The 25,215-nt window shown below is 43.5% G+C and overlaps 1 protein-coding gene across 3 annotated transcripts in view; it reads left to right on the plus strand.

Annotated features, from left to right (window-relative positions):
• The first annotated feature begins 7,549 nt into the window (after nt 1-7,549).
• Nucleotides 7,550-25,215, plus strand: part of TSPAN14 (tetraspanin 14) — an 80,327-nt gene continuing 62,661 nt past the window's right edge. Inside the window, exons 1-2 of one of the 3 annotated variants that reach the window (XM_084633401.1) lie at nt 7,551-7,883; nt 7,965-8,122. The gene's annotated coding sequence lies outside the window, so the exon portion shown is untranslated. Of the gene's footprint in view, nt 7,884-7,964; nt 8,123-25,215 lie in introns of all 3 variants that reach the window. The other 2 variants (XM_084633402.1, XM_084633403.1) reach the window with 2 other exon arrangements.

Here is a 25,215-nt window from a genome sequence, read left to right on the forward strand (position 1 = left end):
AGGGAGGGCAATTAATAATTGGAACAGATTAGCAAGGGATGTGACAGATTATCCATCACTTGAAGTCTTTTGAATTAAGACTAGGCCTCTCTCTACAAGAAATGCTGTAGCCCAGCCACAAGTTATTGGGCTGATGCAAAAATTACTGAGCGCAGTTCTATGTCTTGGGTTTATGGCATAAGGTTGGACTAGATCAGTGGTTCTCAAACTTTTGTACTGGTGAGCCCTTTCATATAGCAAGCCTCTGAGTGCAACCGCCCCTCCCCCACCCCCAGTAAATTAAAAACACTTTTAAAATATATTTAACACAGTTATAAATGCTGGAGGCAAAACGGGGTTTGGGGTGGAGGCTGACAGCTCATGACCCCCCAGGTAAATAACCTAGTGACCTTCCTCCACCCCACCCCCCCCCGGGGTCCCAATCCCAGTTTGAGAACCCCTAGACTAGATAATCATAATGATCCTTTCTGGCCTTAAAATCTGTGAATCCTAACTCCATTGACTTTAATGGAGGAGTGGATACTTAACAGCTCTGAAAACAGAGCCTTAAGTTTGACTGTGGCACATGTCACTCTTGCTACCTTTGTGTCAGTGTTTCTTCAGTTACTGTATTCTCAACTCAGTGGAGAGAGATCTCTTCTTGTCTATTCGTGGCAGCTAAAAAAGGCAATTTCAAAGAAATCTGAAATTTCCCAACCACTGCAGACTAATATTAGCACATCTAGGTTATTTAAAACTCTCACAGTGTTTAAATGACACTCTTCAGGACTCTTTTTATTTTTTTAAATACTTCCTCCCAGAAGGAGAACTATTTTGACTAAACCTCTGTCTGTACCCACCTTTTTGTTCTTCCTTTGTGAAGAGGATGTACATGAGCCTATGGCATCTAAAATTTGGTACCCACATGTTTACTAAGACATTTGATTTGAAAGCCATACTTGAGCCCATCTCTTGCTTACTGCCATTATTTTGAAATTTGTTTTTTCTATCCTTAGTGAGGGGTCCAAATGCAGCACAGCTTCTACATCAGCTAGTCATTTCATTTGACCTTACTCTGTGTAACCCTGTCTGACATGTGAGGTCATTAATAGAGGTTGGGATGTACTTTTTGCACACAGTTCCCAATTTAAAAAGACAGTGTGGATGCTTAAGACGGAGGCAGTGATATTGTTAGAACAGCAGCCCACCTCTGATTCGGGTCTATTAAAATGTCATGTAAACATCTGTCCACAAGCAGTTTACTCTTAGCCCTAGTCAGCCTCCTGCAGAATGAGCAAATTGTTTTTGCCCATGTCTCTGCCTTTCTTCAGGAAATTGCCCTAGACTGTCCTATATCTTAGGTTGGTCTTCACTCAGTTTATGTACAGATTTAACTCTTTCAGTTTGTGTGTGTGTGTCTATTACTGAAATAGTTAAACCAGTTCAGCCTCCAGTGGGGGTGCAGTTAGATCAGCATAAAGGTGCCTTATGGGACAAAGATATAGCAGTATAATTTACAGAGATAAATTATGTTGGTATAAGTACCTTCATACCACTATAATGAAGTCCATACTGGGAAGGTTGTACCATTTTAATATATTGATATAGTTAAAAAGGTTACATTTTGTGTATGTAGATAAACTGTTGTTGTGGGGTGCCGAAAAACTCCAGTGCTTTTCTATCCCATCCTGCCAGAACATGGGCTTATGTCCCTCTCTAGTGGCCATACCATGTAAGAGGTTGCATCCGATGAAGTTAGCTGTAGCTCACGAAAGCTTATGCTCAAAATAAATTGGTTAGTCTCTAAGGTGCCACAAGTACTCCTTTTCTTCATGTAAGAGGTGGTAAGTCTGCTGTTGACTCCAACATAATGGACCTTCTTCTAGCCCTCTTGGCAGAGGGATCATGCTTTTAGATCCAGAGCTTTCAGGTTCAACCCCTGCATGACACATCCAAGTCACGGTTACACTTTCATCCATTTCTTTCACCATCCAGTGGAGTTAAGGAAACTGAGGCAGGAAGCCAGCTTTCATCCCGTCCCACTTCAGGCTTAAAATGCTTAGCCGTTGCTTAAAGGGCATTATATGTATCCCTTTACCCTGTTCAGCCAGGCTGACCTATGACTACGCCTCTCAAAAGGTCCTGTGCAATGCTTTATCAAGGACTGGAATCACCCCTAGGGGCTGTCAGGCCCTCTTGCACTCAGGTCAGGCACAGCACATGGACTATTCAGGTGATGCCTCTGGCCAGAGAAGGGAGAGAATGTTAGAATCAGAATGTTCCGTGGCAGTTGGACATGAGCCGTGACTGGGCAGTGCTACCAGCTCCAGTGAGATGTGGTGGTTTGCTTGAAGCCTGAAACTCCCGAGTCCTGTGGCGGTATCAGCATCTCAGGTTTTTTGGTCTTTTAAAATGTAAGTTTCTAGTTTCTCCTGGTTGCAGAGAAGACCCCAAAGCTGTAAACCCTAAACGTTCAAAAGGCAAAGAAACTCCAAATGTAGTATTTTTTTTTTTTAAAAAGTCGTAAAATCCCATGATTTTTAAACCAATCGTGAGACTTTTGGGGGCCTGACCTGTCTTTTTTTGAACATGCGGCAATAGTGAAGAGAGAGGGGACTGAAACAAATCTAGTGAGAGCTCCAGGACAGACAGAAACAGGGAATAGGTTGGGAAAGTTAAGAGAAATTTGGATAAAGCGTGTGAAGCGGACAGTCTCTAGGAGATAATGCACAAGTGATCTTGAGAATGCAAAGGAAAAACAAAATCTACTTGGAATGATAACAGAGCATCTGGTGAAGCTGCCTCACTGCAGTGTGTGGGCAGGGGAGGAGTCGTCTGAATAGCTGCTTTATCGCAATATTCTCTACTTGAATGTAAAAAAAAATTCAATGTATTTTTGCTCATTGCGAATAGCCTCTGTGTTGATGGTTGCTGTGCAGCATCAGTGGCCCCTGCCGGCTCAGCTTCTTACATTTATTTAATTTGTTCTGCTTGCTTTTTTAATAAATAGGTACACAAAATCTGAGTGACTCCTTTAAAGAGACATCCTCAACTTTTAAATCACTTTGGTCTGGAAATTGTTTGCCTACTTTAGTTACAAGTAAGATTATGGTAAAATGACTATAACTAGAAGAGATCAGAAAGCAAACTCTAGTTTTTCAGTTGGTTTACTCTGTGTTTGTGAAAGAAAGCAATTTGTGTAAGGTCTGTTTCACTGTGGCCTATTTCCCTTTGTCTGGGATGGGGGTAGGTTGTTTTTGTTGGTTTTTTTTTTCTTTTTTTCCCCACACAAATATGAGAACACCCTTTTAAACAGGATACTGTTGTGAAATCACCAAATTAGCAGGAAGACTTGGGCAGATGTTAGTAGCTTAAAATGCTTTTAACTCATTCTTTTAAAAATGTTGATGTAGATCTCAGGTTTACAGTGTCCCTTTAAGTCATCTGGTAAACTCTCTACATGACAGGGTCTTTTCTGTTTGTTTTCTATGCTGTGTTTTTTGTTTCACTTTGTCAGTAATATATTCTTGTTGCTGTGAGACCACCTGAAGTTGATGCCATTTACAAGCTTGTGTAAAAAGAAGAGAATTCCAAGGAATCCTCCCTGCATTTTTCAGATTTATTTCCTACAAAACAAAGAGAGAATTTAAGGCAGACATACAAGGAAATCTACTCTGTATAGTTTCACCACTGGATGTCACTGCTTCTCCAGGTGTAATGAAGGTCAGGGATAAAGGGGTACTGCAAAGAATTAGCAAAGTAAATAAATGTGCCAGAAATTGAACACCATGGATTCCTACTGGGCTAGAAGAAACCTGTTAGAAAAGACAACAGAAGCAGCTGAAAGACAAATATTCTTGTGCCCTTTTTCCTGTTATGTACATTCTACTTTCCTAATATAGGAGATTTGGGATGGGACTAATGGGGAGGGGCAGAATGGTACAGTCTGGCCATTTTATAAATACACCATACATATGCATTTATAAAAATGGGCTTGGGAGGAAATTACTAATTTAATAGAACTACAGTGAAAACACTTGATAAAACATTAGTTGGAATGACAGTGGTTCACTGCAGGTGGATTGAGGATAATAGACTCTCTGTCATTCCCACACTATTGCTTTATCGAACTTCTTGGATAGCGAGAATGAACGTTCCTCAATTACTTTCCGTAGTAGATGGTCTGTTACAGCTGAGACTAATTTAGTGGATGAGCCAGTACATGCACCACCCAATTGGAAATGCTAGAGGGAGATGAGGTGGAAACGTTTTGTGATGGTCACAGGAAACGGTGTTGATGAGCTATGTGTAAACATGACAGTTTGCATCTCTATCAGTCTTGTTTTCCACTTCAGCCTCTTCATTCTAGTGAGAAAATTGAAGCCTTGGCCAAGCAAAGCTTTACAGACTTTACAAGTTTGCCTTTGGGGTTACAATTACTGCAATAGAGGGGATACTATTTAAACTTTATAACAAGGAGCTATTGTGAATATAGAGGGAAGGTTGGTTGGTTAGTGGCAAAGGCAACTAAAACATTAAGAGTGACCACTGTGGTAATCCCCACTCTTAAAGATGAAAATATACCCCACTGTAATGTTCCCTGCATACAGTATAACAGCAACCCTTTCACAAGCCTGTCACAAAGGATGTGGAATCTGTTTAAAATGTTGATTGCTGCAATCTCCATGGCTAGTGGCCTACCAGTACTAAAGCCTCCTAGACTCTCTCTCCCCCACCCCCACCCCCACCCCGGTTGATCAGATCATTTCAAATGAAAGTCTGGGATGTTGATGGCAGGGGAGATGGGCGTCCACAGGCAAAGGGCATGGACAGAGATTAGACAAGTTGCTGACGTACACCAGTACAGAGAGGAGTGGTGTGAGTGTGACAGTGTATTTCCCACCCAACTTTCTACACTGTTAAAGAGGAAGAGGGCATCTTGGAGAGAAGAAGGCACCAATGGCCAGCACTGCATCCTGCAATGCTCAGGCAGTGGTTCTCAACCTGCGGCCTGCTTGCGGCCCAATCAGCACAGAGCTGCAGCCCATGTGACATCCTCAGGGCCATACAGGTAGTACTGGATGCAGCCCACAATGGTAAATGGGTTGAGAACCCCTGGATCTCTTCTCCTCGTTGCAAAACCACTCAACAGGACCGCACCAAGACATAGACACCATAAGGCCTGTACCTCAGGCTCCAGCTCAAGGAGGCATTGAAATACATCAGACTTTTTTTTTTTTTTTAAGTTTGCAGCCCTCAGGTTGTGAAGAAATGCTTGAAAAAATGAACTGAGCATAACTGAAGCAGTGCTGTCTGCTTCAGGCTGCAGACAGTCTGAAACAATAGCTCTGAGGGGTGGGAACTGCCTCATATATCTGTGTGGTGTGTTAATTCTAAGAGCCATTGTGCTGGGGATACCTGCTAATATCACCCAGCAGAGACTCTGTGGGTCAGGAGGGTCCAGCCTACTATTCACCCAAGAGAGCCATGTTATTGGCGCTCCCTGAATAGCTGAGCGGTAACTGTCAGGAAGCAGCTGTTCCCGGTGACCAGCAGAGACATTGATGTGCAGGAGCTCAGCACAGCAATCTAATGATAGCCAGGGGCAGCATGTGAAGGTGGTCTGAGCAATCTAATGATAACCAGGTTCAGGGACTGGTAGGAACAGGGATCTGTTTTTCATAAACACAATCAGAAGACTGGGGAAATCTCCTTACTTGGAGGTGTTCCCATAAAACCAGACTATATGATTACTCTCACCTCTCTGAACATTATTGCCAATTGCAAGTGTTCAAAACCCATGAATTAGTCCATCCCCCACAAGCAGGAGATTGATTTAAAAATCACAAGACACATTTTTTAAAATGTGTTCTTGGATTCTTTTTCTTTGCTTGCTGGTTGCTGAGCCTTTAGTGTGTTCTCAGTTAAATGTTTTCAAGCTTTTCTCCACCACGGCGTAGCTACACTAGAACCTCAGAGTTACAAACAGCTTGGGAATGGGGGTTGTTTGTAACTCTGAACAAAACCTTATGGTTCTTTCAAAAATTTACAACTGAACATTGACTTAATACAGCTTTGAAAATTTACTATGCAGAAGAAAAATGCTGTTTTTAACCATCTTAATTTAAATGAGTTTTCTTACCTTGTCAAATCTTTTTTTTATTTCCCTTTCCCTTTATTTTTTTAGTAGTTTACATTTAACGCAGCACTGTAAAGTACTTGCTTTGTGGGAGGGGGGCGTCTCTGCTGCTGCCTGATTGTGTACTTTGCTTCCAAATGAGGAGTGTGATTGAACAGTCAGTTACTAACTCTGGTGTTCATAACTCTGAGGTACCACTGTATAATGGTGCAGTTGAACTCAATCCCCCAAGAAGCTTAGGGAATGGAATGACATTCTGGCACTTCACCTGGCACACACAGGGTTGCAAAACCACTCACTCAAAGTTGGTCCTGCTACCCACCCCGATCATTGCAGAGGAGGCAGCTGGGCCAAATGTGAGCGAGTGGCATTGCAACTTGACACATGGGGTTGTAGTGCCACTCAGGTTTGGCCCAGCCTCCCTTGCACCATGATGGAGGGGCAGCTGGGCCAAACCTGAGTGGAGCTTTGACTCCATGTGCCAGGTTGCGATGCCACTCATCAAATTTGGCTGGTATTGTGACAGGGTGGGTCAGGTGATGGGAGCAGCTGCCTGTAGGCTGGGATGGGGCAGAACACTGACCTGGGGGAAGGAGGGGTGAGTGACTAACAAATTTCCATTGGCAGTGGGTGAGGGGCAGGGTGCTGGTGGGCTATGGATTGGTGGGGGTGAGGGAGTGGAGGATGTTGGTGGGTTGTGGTGCAAATGGGGATATTGGGGGCAAGCAAAATTTTAGATTTCAGAATTGGGAAGGGGGCCCCTAACCTATTCTTACACCAGGGCCCACTGAGGCATTAATACACTATTGTTGTCATGCCCATGAGGATTAGACATTTAGCTTTTGCTTAAAAAAACAAATAAAGTGAGATTCCCACCTAGTCACAGGACTCCAGGAGCTGGGGGGTTGAAGGCAAACAGCAAATAATGCAAGACTTGTGATTAAAAATGAGGATTGTAGCAATGCTCTATATAATACTTTAATTTTAAATCAGTTTTTAATCTAAAACAAGAGACAGAGGGGGGCCAGGTCTGGAAGTGGGCTAATTATAACCTCTCAGGAAGGCTGTGTGCCTTAATTAATCTCCTGGTGTGTATGAAGTACAGCTGAGCCACTGTCAGCCTGATGAGCGTTACAAATATTTGTAAAGCCCTTTGAGTCTGCAGGATGGCAAGTATTATGAATAGTGGAGGGGGAGGGGGAGGAATCATATTAAAAGGAATACAAAAATTAACTGGTGGGAGTGTCTAAAATGCACGTGACTGGAATTAGTGGGTGTTTCTCTTAGCTAAATTTAGGCCAGTATATGAACTTCCCCCCTACAAACCATTACAGACACTGGTTGAAAAAAAAAAAAAAAAAAAAAAAAAAAAAGCTAGCTGATGTGCATGGAGAGGTCAGGGTAGACTTGTATCCAGAAGGAGAGGCAAACTCAGGCAACTGCTCCCTGGAAGTTCTCCTTTGTGTAAAATGACCCTATCTGTGTGCGCGTCCTGTTGCGAAAGAGAGGCGGGGCCTGATAGACACGATTAGTACATTTCCTGTGCTGCCAAGGAGTACAGCAGCTGCACACCACTGGAGAGCTTGGCAGGGAAAATAGGCTCTGCAGAATCGGTGTCATTATTTACTGAGCGCGGGGGACTTCCTTTTCACGTGTGATCCGCTTTCATGGACTAACCGAGGCAGGAACCAACCGAGGAACGCCTGTGTTTTTAGCAGCACCAAGTTGGTGAAACTTACTAGGCAGGCTCCAGGGCTGCTCCTGGGTGAGTCTCGTTTCCTGTGCTGCTCTCGGCTGTGCACCGATCTTCCTTGTGTGCTGCCGTCATTGTGTCACTCTCTCTTAGGTGCTGTTGTTTCCTGGTCTTCGGCTCTTTACCGGCGTGGCTCTTTACAGTCGTTCTCACCAGCTAATTTCTCCCTGGGCTTTTTCTAAGAGTGATTCTCGTTCGTAGACCGGAGCAGGAGCAGCCCGATTGTTAACGCTACACCCAGCCTTCTGGTTGTAAGTCTTTCCTTCCTCTCTCTTGGGGATTTAGACAATGAATGAGAATGTTCTCTCTCGTTAGTCTGCAGAGCCTGTCGGGACTCAGTCCTATTGGGTTCCGGGAAGGGGGCGGGCACTCACACGGTTCATGTGGCCTCAAATTTTGTAGTTGATCATGTTCGCTGGGGTGGGTTCGAAGAGCCCACGTGGAATTTATTTGTCACATAGTGAGAGAGTGTGTGCATGAGTCTGTCTTAGTTTATACCTTCACCTAAATAGGCGAGAGAAGAGATCTGCATAAAACTTCTAAAATGCTGAGCAGATTGAGGCTCAAGAGAAAAGAAGCTCAAGACGACAACCTTGAGAGGCTTCTCTGGGAGTTAAAGTTGTAGCAGGGCTTGCCTATGGTGGTTGAGATGCAATTAGTTCAACATGGGAGAAAGGTTTCAGACTAGCAGCCCTGTTAGTCTGTATTCACAAAAAGAAAAGGAGTACTAGTGGCACCTTAGAGCCTAAACAATTTATGGGAGAAAGTTTCCTGTAATCGTACCGTCGTTATTTAAGAAACAGGTCTGCCTGCACTGTGAATACCCTTTAAACCATCCACGTTGAATTCTACAAGTCGTTTAATAATGATTTATTGAACTGACGGGGATGCTCTCACAACAATTTCTTTTAGTGTCTCTTCCCCCCTCCTTTCCACACGCACACAATTTTCTCAAAGCTCATAACAATGCAATTAAAGGGCATTGGTATATTGTATTATCTCATGGCTTCAATTGCAGCCTTCCCAGATGAGTAAAGCTCTGATCCTGCAACAGACTCCTGATGGAGCTCAATCGAAATCACCAGCCTATTTTGGCTTCTGTTAACAGTAATTAAAATGTGTCTGGGATTCCTATATCACCCAACTGCAAAGTTGTTAGATCTGATATTGCTAATCAGGATCCAACTGAGCCAGTACTTGAATGAGGAAGATAAGATGCTGCAGGAGGTGGTGGCATCGGTACACAGTTAACACTCTTCCCTCTGGTTCAATAACAAAATACTGCCAAGATGAGTTTGGATGAACTATCTTCCAGATGAATCAGAAAGTGGAGGTCCTGTCCACTTGAGGCCATTAAAAGGGCATCTTGCAGCAGTAGAATTAACATGTTCAGGTCCAATTGCAGTTTAATCAATTGCATTCTAACTAGCCCTTCCCCCTGCAATTTCAACTGAATATGCTATTACAGAGCACTGTTTAACAGTTGCTTTGTTCCACCTGGAGAGGTGAGTTGAGTAATACTCCTTCTTTAGACCTTGGTTACATGGGAAAGGGCCTTTTGGTATAACCAAAGGGTGTAAATGTAAACCTCTGTAGTTATGTTGGAATAACCTCTCTCTCTCCCATTATAGTATGAGTGCCCGCCCCCCTTTTATTTTTTTTAGTCTTCATTAAGGAAGGGAGAACATAGAATCATCATAGAATATCAGGGTTGGAAGGGACCTCAGGAGGTCATCTAGTCCAACCCCCTGCTCAAAAGCAGGACCCATCCCCAATTAAATCATCCCAGCTAGGGCTTTGTCAAGCCTGACCTTAAAAACTTCTAAGGAAGGAGATTCCACCACCTCCCTAGGCAACGCATTCCAGTGTTTCACCACCCTCCTAGTGAAAAAGTTTTTCCTAATATCCAACCTAAACCTCCCCCACTGCAACTTGAGACCATAACTCCTTGTCCTGTCCTCTTCTACCACTGAGAATAGTCTAGAACCATCCTCTCTGGAACCACCTCTCAGGTAGTTGAAAGCAGCTATCAAATCCCCCCTCATTCTTCTCTTCCGCAGACTAAACAATCCCAGTTCCCTCAGCCTCTCCTCATAAGTCATGTGTTCCAGACCCCTAATCATTTTTGTTGTCCTTCGCTGGACTCTTTCCAATTTATCCACATCCTTCTTGTAGTGTGGGGCCCAAAACTGGACACAGTACTCCAGATGAGGCCTCACCAACGTCGAATAAAGGGGGACGATCATGTCCCTCGATCTGCTGGCTATGCCCCTACTTATACATCCCAAAACGCCATTGGCCTTCTTGGCAACCAGGGCACACTGCTGACTCAGGAGTACTTGTGGCACCTCAGAGACTAACAAATTTATTAGAAAAGCTTTTGTGGGCTACAGCCCACTTCATCGGATGCACAGAATGGAACATATAGTAAGAAGATATATACACACATACATATAAGTTGAAAGTTACCATACAAACTGTGAGAGGCTAATTAGTTAAGATGAGCTATTATCAGCAGGCAAAAAAAAATTTTGTAGTGATAATCAAGATGGCACATTTCGACAGTTGACAAGAAGGTGTGAGGATACTTAACTTAGGGAAATAGATTCAATAAGTGTAATGACCCAGCCATTCCCACTCTCTATTCAAACCCAAGTTAATGGTATCTAGTTTGCATATTAATTCAAGCTCAGCAGTTTCTCCTTGGGGTCTGTTTCTGAAGCTTTTCAGTTGCAAAATTGCCACCCTTAAATCTTTTACTGAGTGGCTAGACAGGTTGAAGTGTTCTCCTACTGGTTTTTAAACGTTATGATTCCTGATGTCGTCTTTTGCGTAGAGACTGTCTGGTTTGGCCAATATACTTGGCAGAGGGGCATTGCTGGCACATGATGGCACATATCACATTAGTAGATGTGCAGGTGAACGAGCCTCTGATGGCATGACTAATGTGATGAGGTCCTATGATGGTGTCACTTGAATAAATATGTGGACAGAGTTGGCATTGGGCTTTGTTGGAAGGATAGGTTCCTGGGTTAGTGTTTTTGTTGGGTGGTGTGTGGTTGCTGGAGAGTATTTCTTTCAGGTCGGGCGGGGGGCGGTCTGTAAACAAGGAGTGTCCTGTCTCCCAAGATCTCTGAGAGTGAGGGATCATTTTTCAGGATAGGTTGTAAATCTTTGATGATGGAGAGGTTTTAGTTGGGGGGCCGAAGGTGACAGCTAGTGGCGTTCTGTTACTTTCTTTGTTGGGCCTGTCCTGTAGTAGGTGACTTCGGGGTACTTTTCTGGCTCTGTCAATCTGTTTGTTTTTTTTTCATTTCAGCAGGTGGGTATTGTAGTTTTAAGAACGCTTGATAGAGATCTTGTAGGTGTTTGTCTCTGTCTGAGGGATTGGAGCAAATGCGGTTGTATTTTAGAGCTTGGCTGTAGACAATGAACCATGTGGTGTGTCCTGGATGGAAGCTGGAGGTATGTAGGTAAGTATAGCGGTCAGTAGGTTTCCGGTTTAAGATAAACTCAGTAAAGTAACTCATACCATAAGTGCCCACATGAGAGCCATTCTAGTGTAACTGCAGAATTGGTGTAACTGGTAAAACTTTCCTATGTAGACAAGGAGTAGTAGAACTTTACTATCTTCAAAGTGCTGTGTGAACATGCCTAATCTAAGATTAAAGTTAAGCACATATTTAAGCACCTTGTTGATTCAATTGACTCCATTTGGAATCCTTCATGATGCTTATTTATTATTTTTATTACTATAGCACAGGGGTGGGCAAACTACAGCCTGGGGGCTGTATCTGGCCCTTCAGACGTGGGGGGCTTGCCCCACTCCACGCGTGCCATGGCCGCATGCAGCTCCTGGAAGCAGCGGCACGTCCCTGCTCTGGCCCCAAGCACCACTCTCGCTGTTTCCATTGGCCAGGAACCATGGGCAATGGGAGCTGCAGGGGTGGTACCTGCCGACAGGACAGCGCACAGAACCACCTGGCCACGCCTCCACGTAGGAGACTGGGACATGCTGCTGCTTCCGGGAGGTGCTTGAAGTAAGAGCTGCCTGGAGTCTACCCCTAACCCCCTCCCATGCCCCTCACTCTCTGCCCCAGCCCTGATCCCCCTCTGAACTCCTCGGTCCTAGCCTGGAGCACCCTCCTGCACCCCCAGCCCCTCATCCCCACCCCAGAGCCCACACCCTCAGCCGGAGCCCTTGCCCTCCCCCAACCCTCTGCCCCAGCCCAGAGCCCCTTCCTGCACCCTGAACTCCTCATTTCCAGCCCCACCCCAGATCCTGCACCCCCAGCTGGCAGCCTCACCCACTCCCACATCCCAAACCTATTTCGTGAGCATTCATGGCCCTCCATACAATTTCCCTACCCAGATGTGGTCCTCGGGCCAAAACATTTGCCCACCCCTGCTATAGCAACTAGGAGCCTCAGGCATGGACCAGGACCCCAGTGTGCTAGGTGCTGTACAGAAACAACCAAAAAGGCTGTCCATGTTGCAAAGAAGAAAAAATACTGTAAATAAAAGCTTGCACTCTGGTGGTGGGGGTGGGTAGGAGGGAGGGGATGGACAGTCAGGCCTTAGTGTCTCATGGGAGGGAAAAATTGATTCAGCACTGTAACATCTAGGCACTCTGCAACTCTTGTTTAAGTGATTAAAACTGGCAGTGCCTTAAAGCGATGAATATCTAAGAAAAATAATGAAAGCACAGAGTGTTTCTTGGAGATACAAAGTCACTCCTAAGCATTTATTTAGAGATGCAGCCTTTGGCTATCAGCACCAACCACTTGTGAATCCCCAGGCCAGGTCCAGTATTGATAGTGTGATCGTTACTAGTTCTAAGTAGCTAAGCATACAGACTAGCTTCAAGCGCTTGTGCATGGATGAGTGTGTGTGTCATTCTTGCTGTTTGTGTGAAGTTGGAGTTCTGTGTGGGGGAATTGTGGGAAAGCGTGGGCTGGGAATTTTAATCCATTCTGGGCCTCCTAATTGGGATAAAATGTGGCTGACCTTGTGGGGAGGAAGAGTGCTGCTGTTTTGTATTTTAACTCCTCTCTGTTGTCTTTAAAAACACATATCCAGGGCCCTTGCTGTCTCAGATTGGTGTTCTGTGATGTAGGGTTATCAACTCTGAAGAGAGTGTCTCGTGGGTGTGGTGTGTCAACCTAGTAATGGTATTAAAAGAAGCTCAGTTATTTTCATCTTGAGCAAACTATGCTGAAAACAACAGCAATGCTTTCCTAAGAAAATAGGAACACAACTTATTTTTTATTGAAACAGCATTTTCTTCTAAAGAACGGAACTTGTGTTTTAAAAATCTGGAAACAAATGTTTATAGCAGCATTGTTGTGGTGGTTCAGTGAGTAGTTTGAAGTACTTTATAAGTTTTCATTTTTTAAAACTAAGCCTGGAAACTTCCTGCGGGGTAGACATTGTATTATCTCATCTTAGGGTATGTCTGCACTACCCGCCGGATCACCAGGCGGCAATCCATCCAGCGGGGATTGATTTATCGCGACTAGACTAGACACGATAAATCGACCCCCGAGCGCTCTCCCCTTGACTCTTGGACTCCAGCACTGCAAGAGGTGCAGGCAGAGTCGATGGGGGAGCAGCAGCAGTCGACTCACCATGGTGAAGACACCACGGTAAGTTGATCCAAGTATGTTGACTTCAGCTACGTTATTCACGTAGCTGAAGTTGTGTAACTTAGATTGATTTTCTCCCCCCACCCCTGTGTAGACCAGGGCTTACAGAGGAGGTGGCAGAAGCTCCTGGTGCCTGAATGCTGTACTCAAGATTCTGCAGCAAGTCAGTGGTGGAAATGTGAATCGAATCCAGGGGCCTGATTCTAGGTTACTCCCTGCTAGGGTTGCCAACCCTCCAGGATTGCCCTGGAGTCTCCAGGAATTAAGATTAATCTTTAATTAAAGATCATATCATGTAATGAAATCTCGAGGAATACATCCAACCAAAATTGGCAACCCTATTCCCTGCCTTTGCTTGAGGCAGGAATGAGAGTGGGCAAAGGTGGCTTAAAGTCACCTTTGAGCTCTTTATACTCTGGGGCTATGCAGTTGTCTGCCAAGCCCCTAATGAAAGTCAGAGCAAACTTGATACTGCTCTGTTCATGCTCTGCTTCCCATGGCCCCTGAAAAACTCAGAATAACTCCCCCCAGTTTAGGGTAGATTGGGATGGGAACAAGGTCATAAATCAGTACTGTCAAGGGGTCCGTTTGTGTGGGAGGTGACCACTCTAAGGCATCTTTCTGTGGCCAAAGAAGCATAATGCTAGACCAGACATCAATTTAGAGCATCTTCTCTGGGACTGAAGATTACAACTTTGCTGTGTTTTAATATAAGTCTGTAGCACAGGTATTTGGGATGCAGGAAGTTAAATAGCACACTTGCAGTGAATGAGCAATTGGGCAGCTACTCTTTTTAAGCAGTAGCTCAGTATGTAGTGATGTTGACGTGTTCCTTTAAGGGTGGTTAAATGTGGTCCATGGAGCCTTGAAAGGGGAGCAGTAGCCATCCTTTTTTCTGCAATCGCAGGGTAAAGATGACAAGGATTTTATTGCTTGGAGCCTTGACCACAGCAAACCTTTCCTATTCATCTATCAGGTTTTGCCTGAACAGCCTCAGGTGTTGCAAAGTTTGAGAACCCTTAGTTAGAACAGGTTGACTTTGTGTATGGTTCTGTGTTGTCTGGTTTTTGTCTTCAGTGTGAACTCTGCATGGTTTGAATGTTGGTCTCTGTTAGATCCTCTACTTTGTAACTGAACTCTTCTGCCACCAAACCACAGTTGGCGGGGGGGTAGATCAAAATGTGTGGTTTGTATACTTCTGGAACAACTAAGCTTTTTTTGCTCAGAGCCAAGAATGTGTCTACCCACAAGCTTATTTTCATGCCATCCTTCTGTGCATTGTAGGTTTTCTGGGCCAATACGTCTCAAAAAAAGGAGACTATGGTACCGTGCTCTCTGCTGGCATAAATTATGTGTTTAAGAGTACTTAACAGTGTATAATTCATTGATGCTGTGTTTACCTCTTTGTGACAAGTTGTTTCTGTGGAACCACTTTAGTGTGAGTTGTGTATATTCTTATCTATTGCTTCAGTTTTTATTATGAGGGGACACCTACTGGCCCTCTGACCTTCCGATCAGAACAAATAGACATACGCATGTGTTTTTTTGCTCTCTCAGCCCATAAAGGTAGAACAAGAGGCCTCCCTTGGAAAGCATCTGCCTCCATCAGTGCAGGCTCGATATTCTTCCACGTCCTCGTTTGCTATTGCTAGAACAGAACTGTTGGCAGATAAGTTGCTACGGATCATCCCAGGTTTTATAAGCCCACCTGGGTACGTTGAGTACTGCTGGATTTCAACAATTAGGGATAGCTGTGCTGTATGGGCAGGATGCCAAGGGATGACTGCTCCTCTCCTGCTCTTCATCAGCTGCTCCTGCTGAGGATGAGTCAAATGGAGGGAGCGTAGCAGCATGTGAGCTCTTCAGGTCATTTGATCTGGCCAAAGTGAGGATTTATCCGTCTCAAAGCTGGAAGCTCTCATCAGAGGGAACTTCAGGAGATGAGACTATTTTCTAGGAGTTTCAGTTATCAGTGTATTTATTACTCAAACTCTTTTGGCTCTTATCGACCTGACCTTATTTACAGCATCACCACTCGGAAAAAGCTCCAAATGGCTGCTCTGTGTAGGGGGAAAACAAGCCTCATTCTGCTTGATTGACTCATCATTTCAGCATTGCACCTGCATCTCACTGTCCAAATATACAACATATAGTTGGAAAATGAAGTTCAGATACAGCCCCAAGATGAAATGGCTCCAACACCTGTGCTTCCAGCAGGAAATGGAAACAAATAGCACTCCCTGTGTTTCCTATGCATTCGGAAGGCCCATGGTAGAACCCAGCTAGCAAGGTCTTCTTTTTCTTTTGGTTTCCTGCCCGCAGCCCTCCCTCTTTATCTTCCTCTTTCAGAAGCAAATAAGTGCTCTGTGCTGGGAATGAAGCTCATGCTGCCAAAAAACTGTGAATTCCCCCTTCTGATCAGCCTCTCCACAACCAAACATTGTTTCTGCTTGGAGAACAGCTTCTGTCCATCCTCATCCTTGAAGTGTCAAGGGCTGGAGCTTTTGGCAAAGCAGTGACTATTAGGTCGTCCTCGCCGTTTAATTACGGACTGAAAAGCCAGAGGCAAAGGTTTAAAGGTTCTATGTCTGATTCCTCTCATTGTTAACAGTAGGCATCTTGGAACTATTCCTCCAGTCACTCCAGGCATATTATTATTTGACTAAATGTCTCTGTCTTGCCTGTCTGATTTTGTGACTGAGAATATAAGTAAATAACGAATAATGGTAAAAATCTCTTTTGGTAAGAGCCTGATCCAAAGACCATTAAAGTTGGTTGGCAGTTTTGCTTCAACAATCATGGGCTTTGGCTCAGGCCCTAGCTGAGTCTAATTAAAAAATGGATTGATGGTGGACTGAATAGGGATTGGTACCATGGTCCTTTTAGTAGTTCATGTAGGGCTGCCAGCTTTCCAATTTTTCAAAACCAGACACTACAGATCCTGTTGCCTGCTCCACACTCCCCCGGGACTCGCCTGCAGAGAGGAGCTGGGAGGAACTGACGCGGCGCTTACCTGCCCAATTGGGGCACGGCAGGGTGGAGAGGGGGGTGTCAGTCTCAAAGTGAGGGGCCGGGGCAGTCGTGGCATGGCAGGGGTGAGGAACTGGGGCAATCAGGGTGGAGGGGGGTCTGTTTCCGGAGTGAAGGGCGGGAGAGAGCTGGGGTTTCAGGAAGTTGAGAAGACGGTACCTACCTCCTCTGCGGGAGCCGGTTCCGAAGCTTCTCTCCAGTCCAGCAGTAGCTGCTCTTCCTAACCTCCTGTGGTAAACAGACTTTTGATGTCTAGTCAGCAGTACTGACCAGAAACTGCCTGGGTCCCGTTTGGACCAGACTTTCTGGTTGAAAACTGGACAACACTAAGTTCATGCCTTTTCAAATGTGCAGTTTTCTGTGCCAGATTAAATACTTAATATCCTGTTTTTCCTAAATAATAGATGGGGTTTTATAGGTGTGGTGGGGTGTTTTTTGTTTTTGCTTTTTCTTTTTTAAAGTAACTTCTAAAGCAATAGGAAGTAGAATGAAGCACTACAGCTCTTCCCATTGGGGCAGCTGAATGCTGTGAATTATAGGAGAAGCACAATTATTTTTAATTATTTTTTTGGTCTGCTCTTGTCTTGATGCATATAATTAATTCTAAAAGCCAAAGCCTGACACCAGAAGCACCTGCGAGAGAAACTGGAAAATGGCATCACTTTGCCCAAGGTGCTGAACTTTGCATCTGAAGAAATGGAGTTTTTACCCATGAAAGCTTATGTTCAAATAAATCTGTTAGTCTTAAAGGTGCCACCGGACTCCTTGTTGTTTTTGTGGATACAGACTAACACGGCTTCTCCCCCCCCCCCCCCCCGATACTTGCTGTGTGACAGTGTTTTTGCTGCTTGCCAAGGCATGTAGCTGATCTTCTTCATGCCCACTTTCTGTCTCTGACACCTGGCTGTTAAATTGTATTAGAGGAAGCAGTTAACCTCCAGGCAGGTCAGAGAATAGCCATGAAATCTTCACACAGACAGCATAATGATACTTACAGCTAGTGAATGGAAAAACAATAGCATAGAGTGGAAGTAGGATTACTGAAGGAACTGTCTAATTTGGAGCTACCACTTGGAAGTCTCATGTCGCAAGAGTAGGGTTAGACATTATACAGTATCAGTGAAATGCAGCTAGCTCTTAGAGGTCCCAGTTAGATGCTCTCCTCTGCCCATGAGGTACTGCTCAACAATGAGGGAAAGGGACTCTTGGGACTGGGGGTGGGGGGAAAAGGAGCCCTTGTCTTTCCAAAAGTCAGGACTTCAATTTTTAAGATCTCTTAAGACAGAAATGCTCTGCCTCTCATGCTTTCACAACTGGGCTGTACTTCCTTTGTCACCAGATATATCACCAGCCTGTCAGGACAGTAGTTTCAGCTGTCACTTCTCACTTTAAGGATGCTTGAAAAAAGAATTACCTCTCTGTTACAGGTACTGACTAGAAAGTTTTTATGTTGTAATTCATCCTTTGTGCCTTTCAAATGATTACAGATATGGGAGCGTCTCTCTTCTCACAATGGGTGACAAATATATAAGGCAAAATCTGCGTTTAAAGGAGCTCTGACATTCTTATCGAAATTGCTTTCCTGCCTTCATCAGTAGGAGGTAGGCTGTTGTTTCTTGGCATACTTCACAAGAGGTGGAAAGCTTGTCCTGATTCCCTGGGGAGAATAGGGAGTCCTAGTGAAACAATTGACAAAGTTTCTCATGACCCCGTCCCCACCCTTTGTGTGTGTTTGGGGGAGGGGGAGAAGAGCGAGACTGTCTGTCTGCCAGCTGTATCAGACTAGAGCAGCTTGTTTTTTGTCTTGCAGTGATGGGCCCTGAATAAACCTGGTCACCACACACATCTCCTCAAACTTGTGTGTCTTTCACAGTGCACGCTGGCTCACTTTATCTTGCCATTGGGGATATCCTGCATGACCAGCCAAAATTTTGCTCTTAGCTCAGCTGCGTGAGTTGTTCAGAAGCTGAGAATATGCCTTTTGGTCACTCTTTCTCATGGTCTCCACTGCTTTGTGTTTCAGGGCTCTCCTTGCTAGTTCTCTTTCAAAAGTCTTTCAAGCCCATCTCTTTATCAGAAAGGCTCAGTTGATAGGCAGAATAATTACCACATAGAGTTGTTGAGCTGTCTAAATGGCCACAAAGAGCCATTTTCTTTGTGATCCATGTGCTTAACTCTCATGAATTGCACGTAAAACAAGGTCCTTTCTGAGTGAGTTTTGAGTGCAACTCGGGACATACATTCCTTTGCAACCAGCTCTGAAATTTAAGCTTTGAATGGGCCAGAAACCTTATATGATTTGCTGAAATGGAAAGATCTTTGTCTTACAAGACAAAAATAAAATCAAACTCTTTCAGTGATGGAGCCCCACATGTCCCAGTAATATGGACATTACCTGGCAGATTATACTAAACAAATCACAAATGTAGCTGGCATTACATAGAAAAATGCATCCGTTTCTTGTCACAAGGTAGCTGATATTGGAAGAGGTTTTCTTTCTTAAATTTTGAAATTAACAGTATCCTGTTAACTTGTTACAATAGTAGGTTAAAAAACTTCTCAGTTTGAAGCACAATCCTTGGCCTGCCAAGGGCACAGTGTGTGACACAGACCCAAAATGAGAAATGTTTAAATAAATTAAAAAACAAAATCAGCAAACTTCAATGCTGCAAGATTCATTCCTTCTGTGTAAATAACAGTATTGAAAGTTGCATGTAAATAACCATAAATTGTAAAAGACAAGAGGATGCCAGTTAGTGTGGCATGTAGGTAACTTGGAGACTAAAATGAGTGGCATCCATTGACAAGGACAGTGAGGTATGGTTAACAGTGTTGGGCTTTTTAAAATTGGTGTTCCTTTAAAATTGGCAAAGAAAACTGCTCACTTCCTTCCTTGACTCCTTTAAAATACGAGACTTTATTGTACAATTCAACTAAAATCTTTAATATATTAAACAAAGAACCCCATCTCCTTCTTCCTGAAACTGAGACAGTCGGAAAAACTGGGCTCCCTCAACTGCCAAGTGCACATGGCTTTCTTGTTTATGGTCTTAACCTTCCTGTTTTCTTGTGCTGAAAGTTCAGTATCTGAATAAACAATATGTGATTCAGTGCAATGTGCAGACGCCTACCTTCCAGTGATTTACCACCATCCCTCTCATTTAACAGCCAGAAGGGTGTGGCTTTTAACCTAGCATCTGATAGTTCAGGCTGCCTTTTTATATAAGAACCTTGAGTTCTCTGAGAGCGTTGTCAGTGCTCAAAAGTACGAATAAAAAGTCACTTACAGCATGGCCGGGCACTGTCCTTTGGCCACACAGCTCAGTCAGTGCAACTCTGGACAAATCGCCATTGTTCTTCCAGGCCTGAGGATAGAGATACAGAAATACTTAATTTGGCTGACCTTTTTGTTACATATTAAAGGTTTGGAGCCAAATTCTGTTCTCATTATAGTGTAAATTGAGGGTATCACAGACTTTAAATGACCATACACTTGTGCAAATCTGGCATACCTGAGAACAGAACTTGGTGCCTGATGTTTCCCTTGCTTCTCACCTACTCTGGACTTAAACTCACTTCTTCTCCATTCTTCTGAGATGTGCCGCTATCTTGGACATCCTGTGTTTTCAGTCACACTTTCTATTAAGAGTATTGCCAACTCCAAACATGGAAGAATCATGGGACTAACTTAAAAATAGCAAGACTTAAAAATATTTTGGGATGGCTTTTATTTGCCTTTTGGCTTCTGATCCTTTCTGGCTCATGATTTTCAAGATTTTCTCCACAGCTACAAATTCTAGAAACTTTTTTTTCTTTAAACAAAACTGAGATCCTTTGCTTAAAGCCCCGGTTCCTGCCAAATATTGTGTGACTTGCAATTAAAATGGACCACAGAGAATGTATTGGAAGATTCATCTGGAGGGAAGGAAAAGGGATCTCCACTGGACATGCCTGAGCTCAGCCCAATCCTTGAGAACATCAAACCGATCCAGAGAAGAGGCACGCAATCCCTGCAGTGGGGACTCATTGTTAGAGAATGGACAATACATTCTGCAGGTGACAAAAGAACAGCAGGACTCTGTGCAGTCTCTTAAAGGTTGGATGGGATTTTGAAGACTTCAATCAAGGATCCATTTGGCTATACATATTATTACAAAAGGTGTTGCCTCAGAAGACACTTCAGGGGTCTTGTAAGAGAGTTGAAGGAGGGGGAAATACAGATGATCTTCTCAAAGTTTCTTCCTGTTACAAGAGCAAGAGAAGACAGGCAACAGAAGATATTGGAGATAAGCATTGTAGAATAGAGGGTTTCTGTTTTGTGGAATATGGGGCCACCTTCTATATGGAGAAGATGATTTATGCTTGGACTGTGTGGGTTTGAAAGGTGTAGCTTTAACTCGTCAGATGCCAAGTAACCTTTGTTTTAAAAATATTTAGTTTGGAGAAAGAAGAAATGCTAGGCCAGCTCTTCTTAGCTGTTGCCAACTTAAGAGTGGCTTCCACTATTTAATCACAAGCTTTCTTTTACCTACTTTAGGGGACACCAAAATCAAGACCAAGCAAAATAATCACAATTAGTAACCAGGGCTATTTTATTAAAGAAAGGAAAAGGAAACATTTAAAAACACATGAGACACTAGTTACTTTGGTTTTTGTTTATGAAGAGGAGTGCACACCTCAGAGGTGCTCACTCTCAAGGGTGTAACCTCTGTTAAAAACTCTCCACAGACCCGCATACAGAAGAGATTGTAACCAAAGTATATTGTTTCCCAAAATTATTGTGAATCCATTCTTTAGTATATCCTTAGATACCGAGGAATGTTTATATGGGCAACAGAACTTCATTTCAGGGTAGATGGACCTGTTTGGTCATTAATGTCTAACCACTCAGCTTAAAGTTGGCAAAGTAAGCAATCTTAATTACATCAACCAAAGTGAATACTTAAATCAGTTGCTTAGAAGCCTTTTAAGGAGCTGTCTTGGGACAGGCAAATTAGCCAGTATTAGGAATCATACATCCGATTAAATTCCATTATTCCTCCGCTCTACTCACTTTTCCACGAATACATTATCTAACCACTTGGTGATTAACAGGAGTAACTGTCTTTTTAAGTTACAACAGCATTTCAAAATTCCAACAGTTACCACAGGAGTTTTAAATCTAATCTACTGGCAGTGCCTTAAGTAACTTCCTCTCCCCAATCCATGTTGAAAGTGTGTGTGTTTTTTTTTTTTTTTTTTGTGTGTGTGTGTGTGTGTGTGTGTGTGTAGTTTTTTTTTTTTTTGGGTTGGTTTTGTCTTGAGTGTTCTGTTTTTCTTGTCTGTGGCAACTTGCCTGTAGAAATGGACAGGATGTTCTGTGAAGTGCTTCCTGTTACTGTGCTTAGACAGCATATGAGTGTAGGATGCTCACTTCAGAGTCTTTTTATATATATAATAATATATAAAATACCTTTTTCTTATTTTAATGAAATTATAGGAAAACCTATCTGTTTCATGCTCGTTTAGATTCAAATTGATTGCTGTCACTCTGTTTGCTTAGGTGACACTTTCAGCTCCTGAATATACAATCTGTTTAATGCAGTGGTTCTTAACCTTTACTGCAGCCTGCATCCCTTTGGTTCTCAAAATATGTTCTCGCACCCCTTATCAAAAATTGTTGAAGTAGGTCAGTTCTTTAAACCTAGATATATTTTTGTTTGTATATTACAGTAATAGTTAAAAATGTATAATGTTAATAAATACATAGGTTTGATTAAACAAAGGAGTTGTACTTATGTGCGGGTGCTTAATTTGTGTTTTCGATGATTTACCTTCTAAAAAAATCTGGCGTATCTCACACCCCGATAGGGTGCGTGCACCCCAGGTTACAAACCACTGGTTTAATGAATATGCAACGTTTCTTTAATTGCTTCCATTCTTCTTGTGGCAGGAAAGCTTTTTTTTTAATCCAGTACACTTTCCGACTTTTATTTTATTTTTTTATTAGAGTTTGACAGGAAATTCTGGTTTTGAAAGATCCAGAGATTCCTGTTTTTCTGCATGAGGCCAACTGAGCTGACTGCCTCAGGTGCCAGACTGTGGGGGGGACACCACTAGGACCCAGAGTGTAGAAAATTGTCTTCTGCTGGTGCATATGTATTCTCTCTGCTTTAGATATACAGAGATGGTGGAGTGCTGTGCTGGAGGAAGGAGGGCACAAGAGACTTAACAGGCAGGCAGGAGAAAAGGTTAGAGGGAATAACACAAAGCACCAGGAGCTGCAGGGGGAGAGAGGAGAAGGAGCCTCTTATGTACCTCTCTAGCACCCCAGGAGCCTGGACGATTAGCACCAGCTTTTCAGGGAGCTTCCTGTTTCCTGCTGTTTCCCTGAACCCACCTGAGGAGAACAGGCAGTCAGCTGAAGTAGTAAGAACAAATTAGGCCCTTAAGACGCTGATCTCTTCCCTCACTCAGGCCCTGCTACCAGCCTGCTTATTTTTCCCCTTCAATTGCATGTTGAGAGCCACTCTAGCTGGCCCAGAACAGCAGTCATGAGTGAAAAAAGAAAATGCCCCTCTGGGGCAGCATTAAGAAAAAGAAAGCAAGCAAAGGAAGCTTTCCTATCCAAGCAGGAAGGAGCTCTCCTGAGATACATAGCCACAAATGTTCACGGTGAGCCTTCCAGCCCTGGTGAGGAGATGCCAGATCTTCCAGTTAGTCAGAGTGCAGGTGACCTGGCAGCTACTGCAGCATCCATATCTCCATCTCAAATGGATGTAACCATGCACATTCCTGAAGAAAAGTGTAGATCAGAGAAGAGTGTGGTGGAGGCACAAGAAACAGCTGCTGCTGAGTTTAGTTCCTTAAGTGTAGATGATCCAGGACTTTGGACCCACTTGAGCAGGAGCCTGAGGGACTTCCTTGTACTGCATAGGACACAGCAAGTGAAAAGCTTCATGTTCCCCAAAGACAATGAAAATAGACATTTCCATCCAACACATTACTGGTGTGAAATCCCCAATGGTGACAAAGTGGAGAGGCCATGGCTTATGTACTCAAAAACCCAGAATGCCGCATAGTGTTTTTGTTGCAAACTCTTCCAGTTTAATGTTCCAGCCACATTGGGTTCTACAGGAACAAAGGACTGGAAAAATCTGGCTAGAAATCTGGCATGCCATGAGAAGGCAGCAAATCACCAGAGAGCATTCCATAGGTGGAAAGAGCTCGAGATGAGACTAAGGTTAAAGGCCACCATAAATGATCAGCATCAAGAGAAGATTGCATCAGAGTCTCTTTATTGGCAAAATGTTCTGACAAGGCTCATTGCCATTGTGAGAATGCTTGCTACCCAAAACCTAGCACTGCATGGCACTTCAGATCAGCTGTATGTGCCAAACAATGCAAACATCCTTAAAATTGTGGTGCTGATGGCTGAGTTTGATGCTGTACTCCAGGAGCATTTAAGAAGAGTCACCACCCAAGAAATGTACACACACCACTACGTTGGAAAAACAATTCAAAATGAGAACCTACAGTTACTAGCAACAAAAGTCAAACAGAAGACTGTGGAAGATCTGAAGTCAGCAAGATGTTGTTCTGGACTGCACACCTGACATCAGCCATATGGAACAAATGACTCTAATGGTGCATTTTGTAACAACAACAGAACTAGTGAAAATGTCCCTGCAATGGTGCCTGTCAGAGAGCATTTTGTAGAATTTATTGACATTGATGATCCTACAGGAACTGATATGACAAATGTGCTTCTTAAAAAGCTTGAAGATATGGGAATTGCGATAGCTGACATGAGAGGTCAGGGCTATAATAATGGTGTCAACATGAGAGGAAAGAACAGAGGAGTGCAGACATTGATCTGAGAGTTAAACCCTCAAGCTTTTTTGTCCCATGCCGTTCTCATTCATTGAACTTGGTGGTCAGTGATGCAGCATCACCTTCTAGTGAGGCTGCTGAATTTTTTAATGTAATCCAAAGCATCTGTGTATTTTTCTCTGCATCAACTCATCGATGGCAAATTTTGAAGCGACATCTGGGAACATCCTCTCTGACATGGAAACCACTGAGTGGCACACGACGGGAAAGTCGAGTAGAGGCAATAAAGCCTATCAAACACCAAACTGGGAAGAGAGATGATGCCATAGTTGCCATTATGGAGGATAATGCTAGGAGAGGAACTGTTCGTAGGAGAACAGTGGCAGAGGGAAATAGAATCACCAGAAACATACATAACTTCAAATTTCTGTGTGGCTTAGGGTTGTGGCATGACATAAATGTTGTAAGCAAGAGACTCCAAGGTGTTCACCTTGATATATCTGGAGCAATGGAACAACTGGACAAAGCAAAGTCTTATCTACAGTCTTACCGGTCAGATGAGGGATTTCAAAACATTCTGAAGAGTGCACAGAAGTTGGCAGAGGAACTTCACACTGAAGCTATTTTCCCACCCATTCAAGAATACAAGAGTCAGAGGAGGAGAAGAAGAAGAAATTTTGATTACAAGGCACGGGATAATCCCATAAGAGACCCCAAACAACAATTCAAAGTTGAATTCTTTAACCAGGTGCTAGATTGTGCAATACAGTCAGTTGAACATATCATGCAGCTCAAGGAACACAGCAGTGTATTTGGGGTGCTGTATGATGATCCAAAACTCCTCACTATACCTAAAG

The sequence above is a fragment of the Lepidochelys olivacea genome, assembly GCF_965140295.1.
Source record: "Lepidochelys olivacea isolate rLepOli2 genome assembly, chromosome: 7".
Taxonomy (NCBI): domain Eukaryota; kingdom Metazoa; phylum Chordata; order Testudines; family Cheloniidae; genus Lepidochelys; species Lepidochelys olivacea.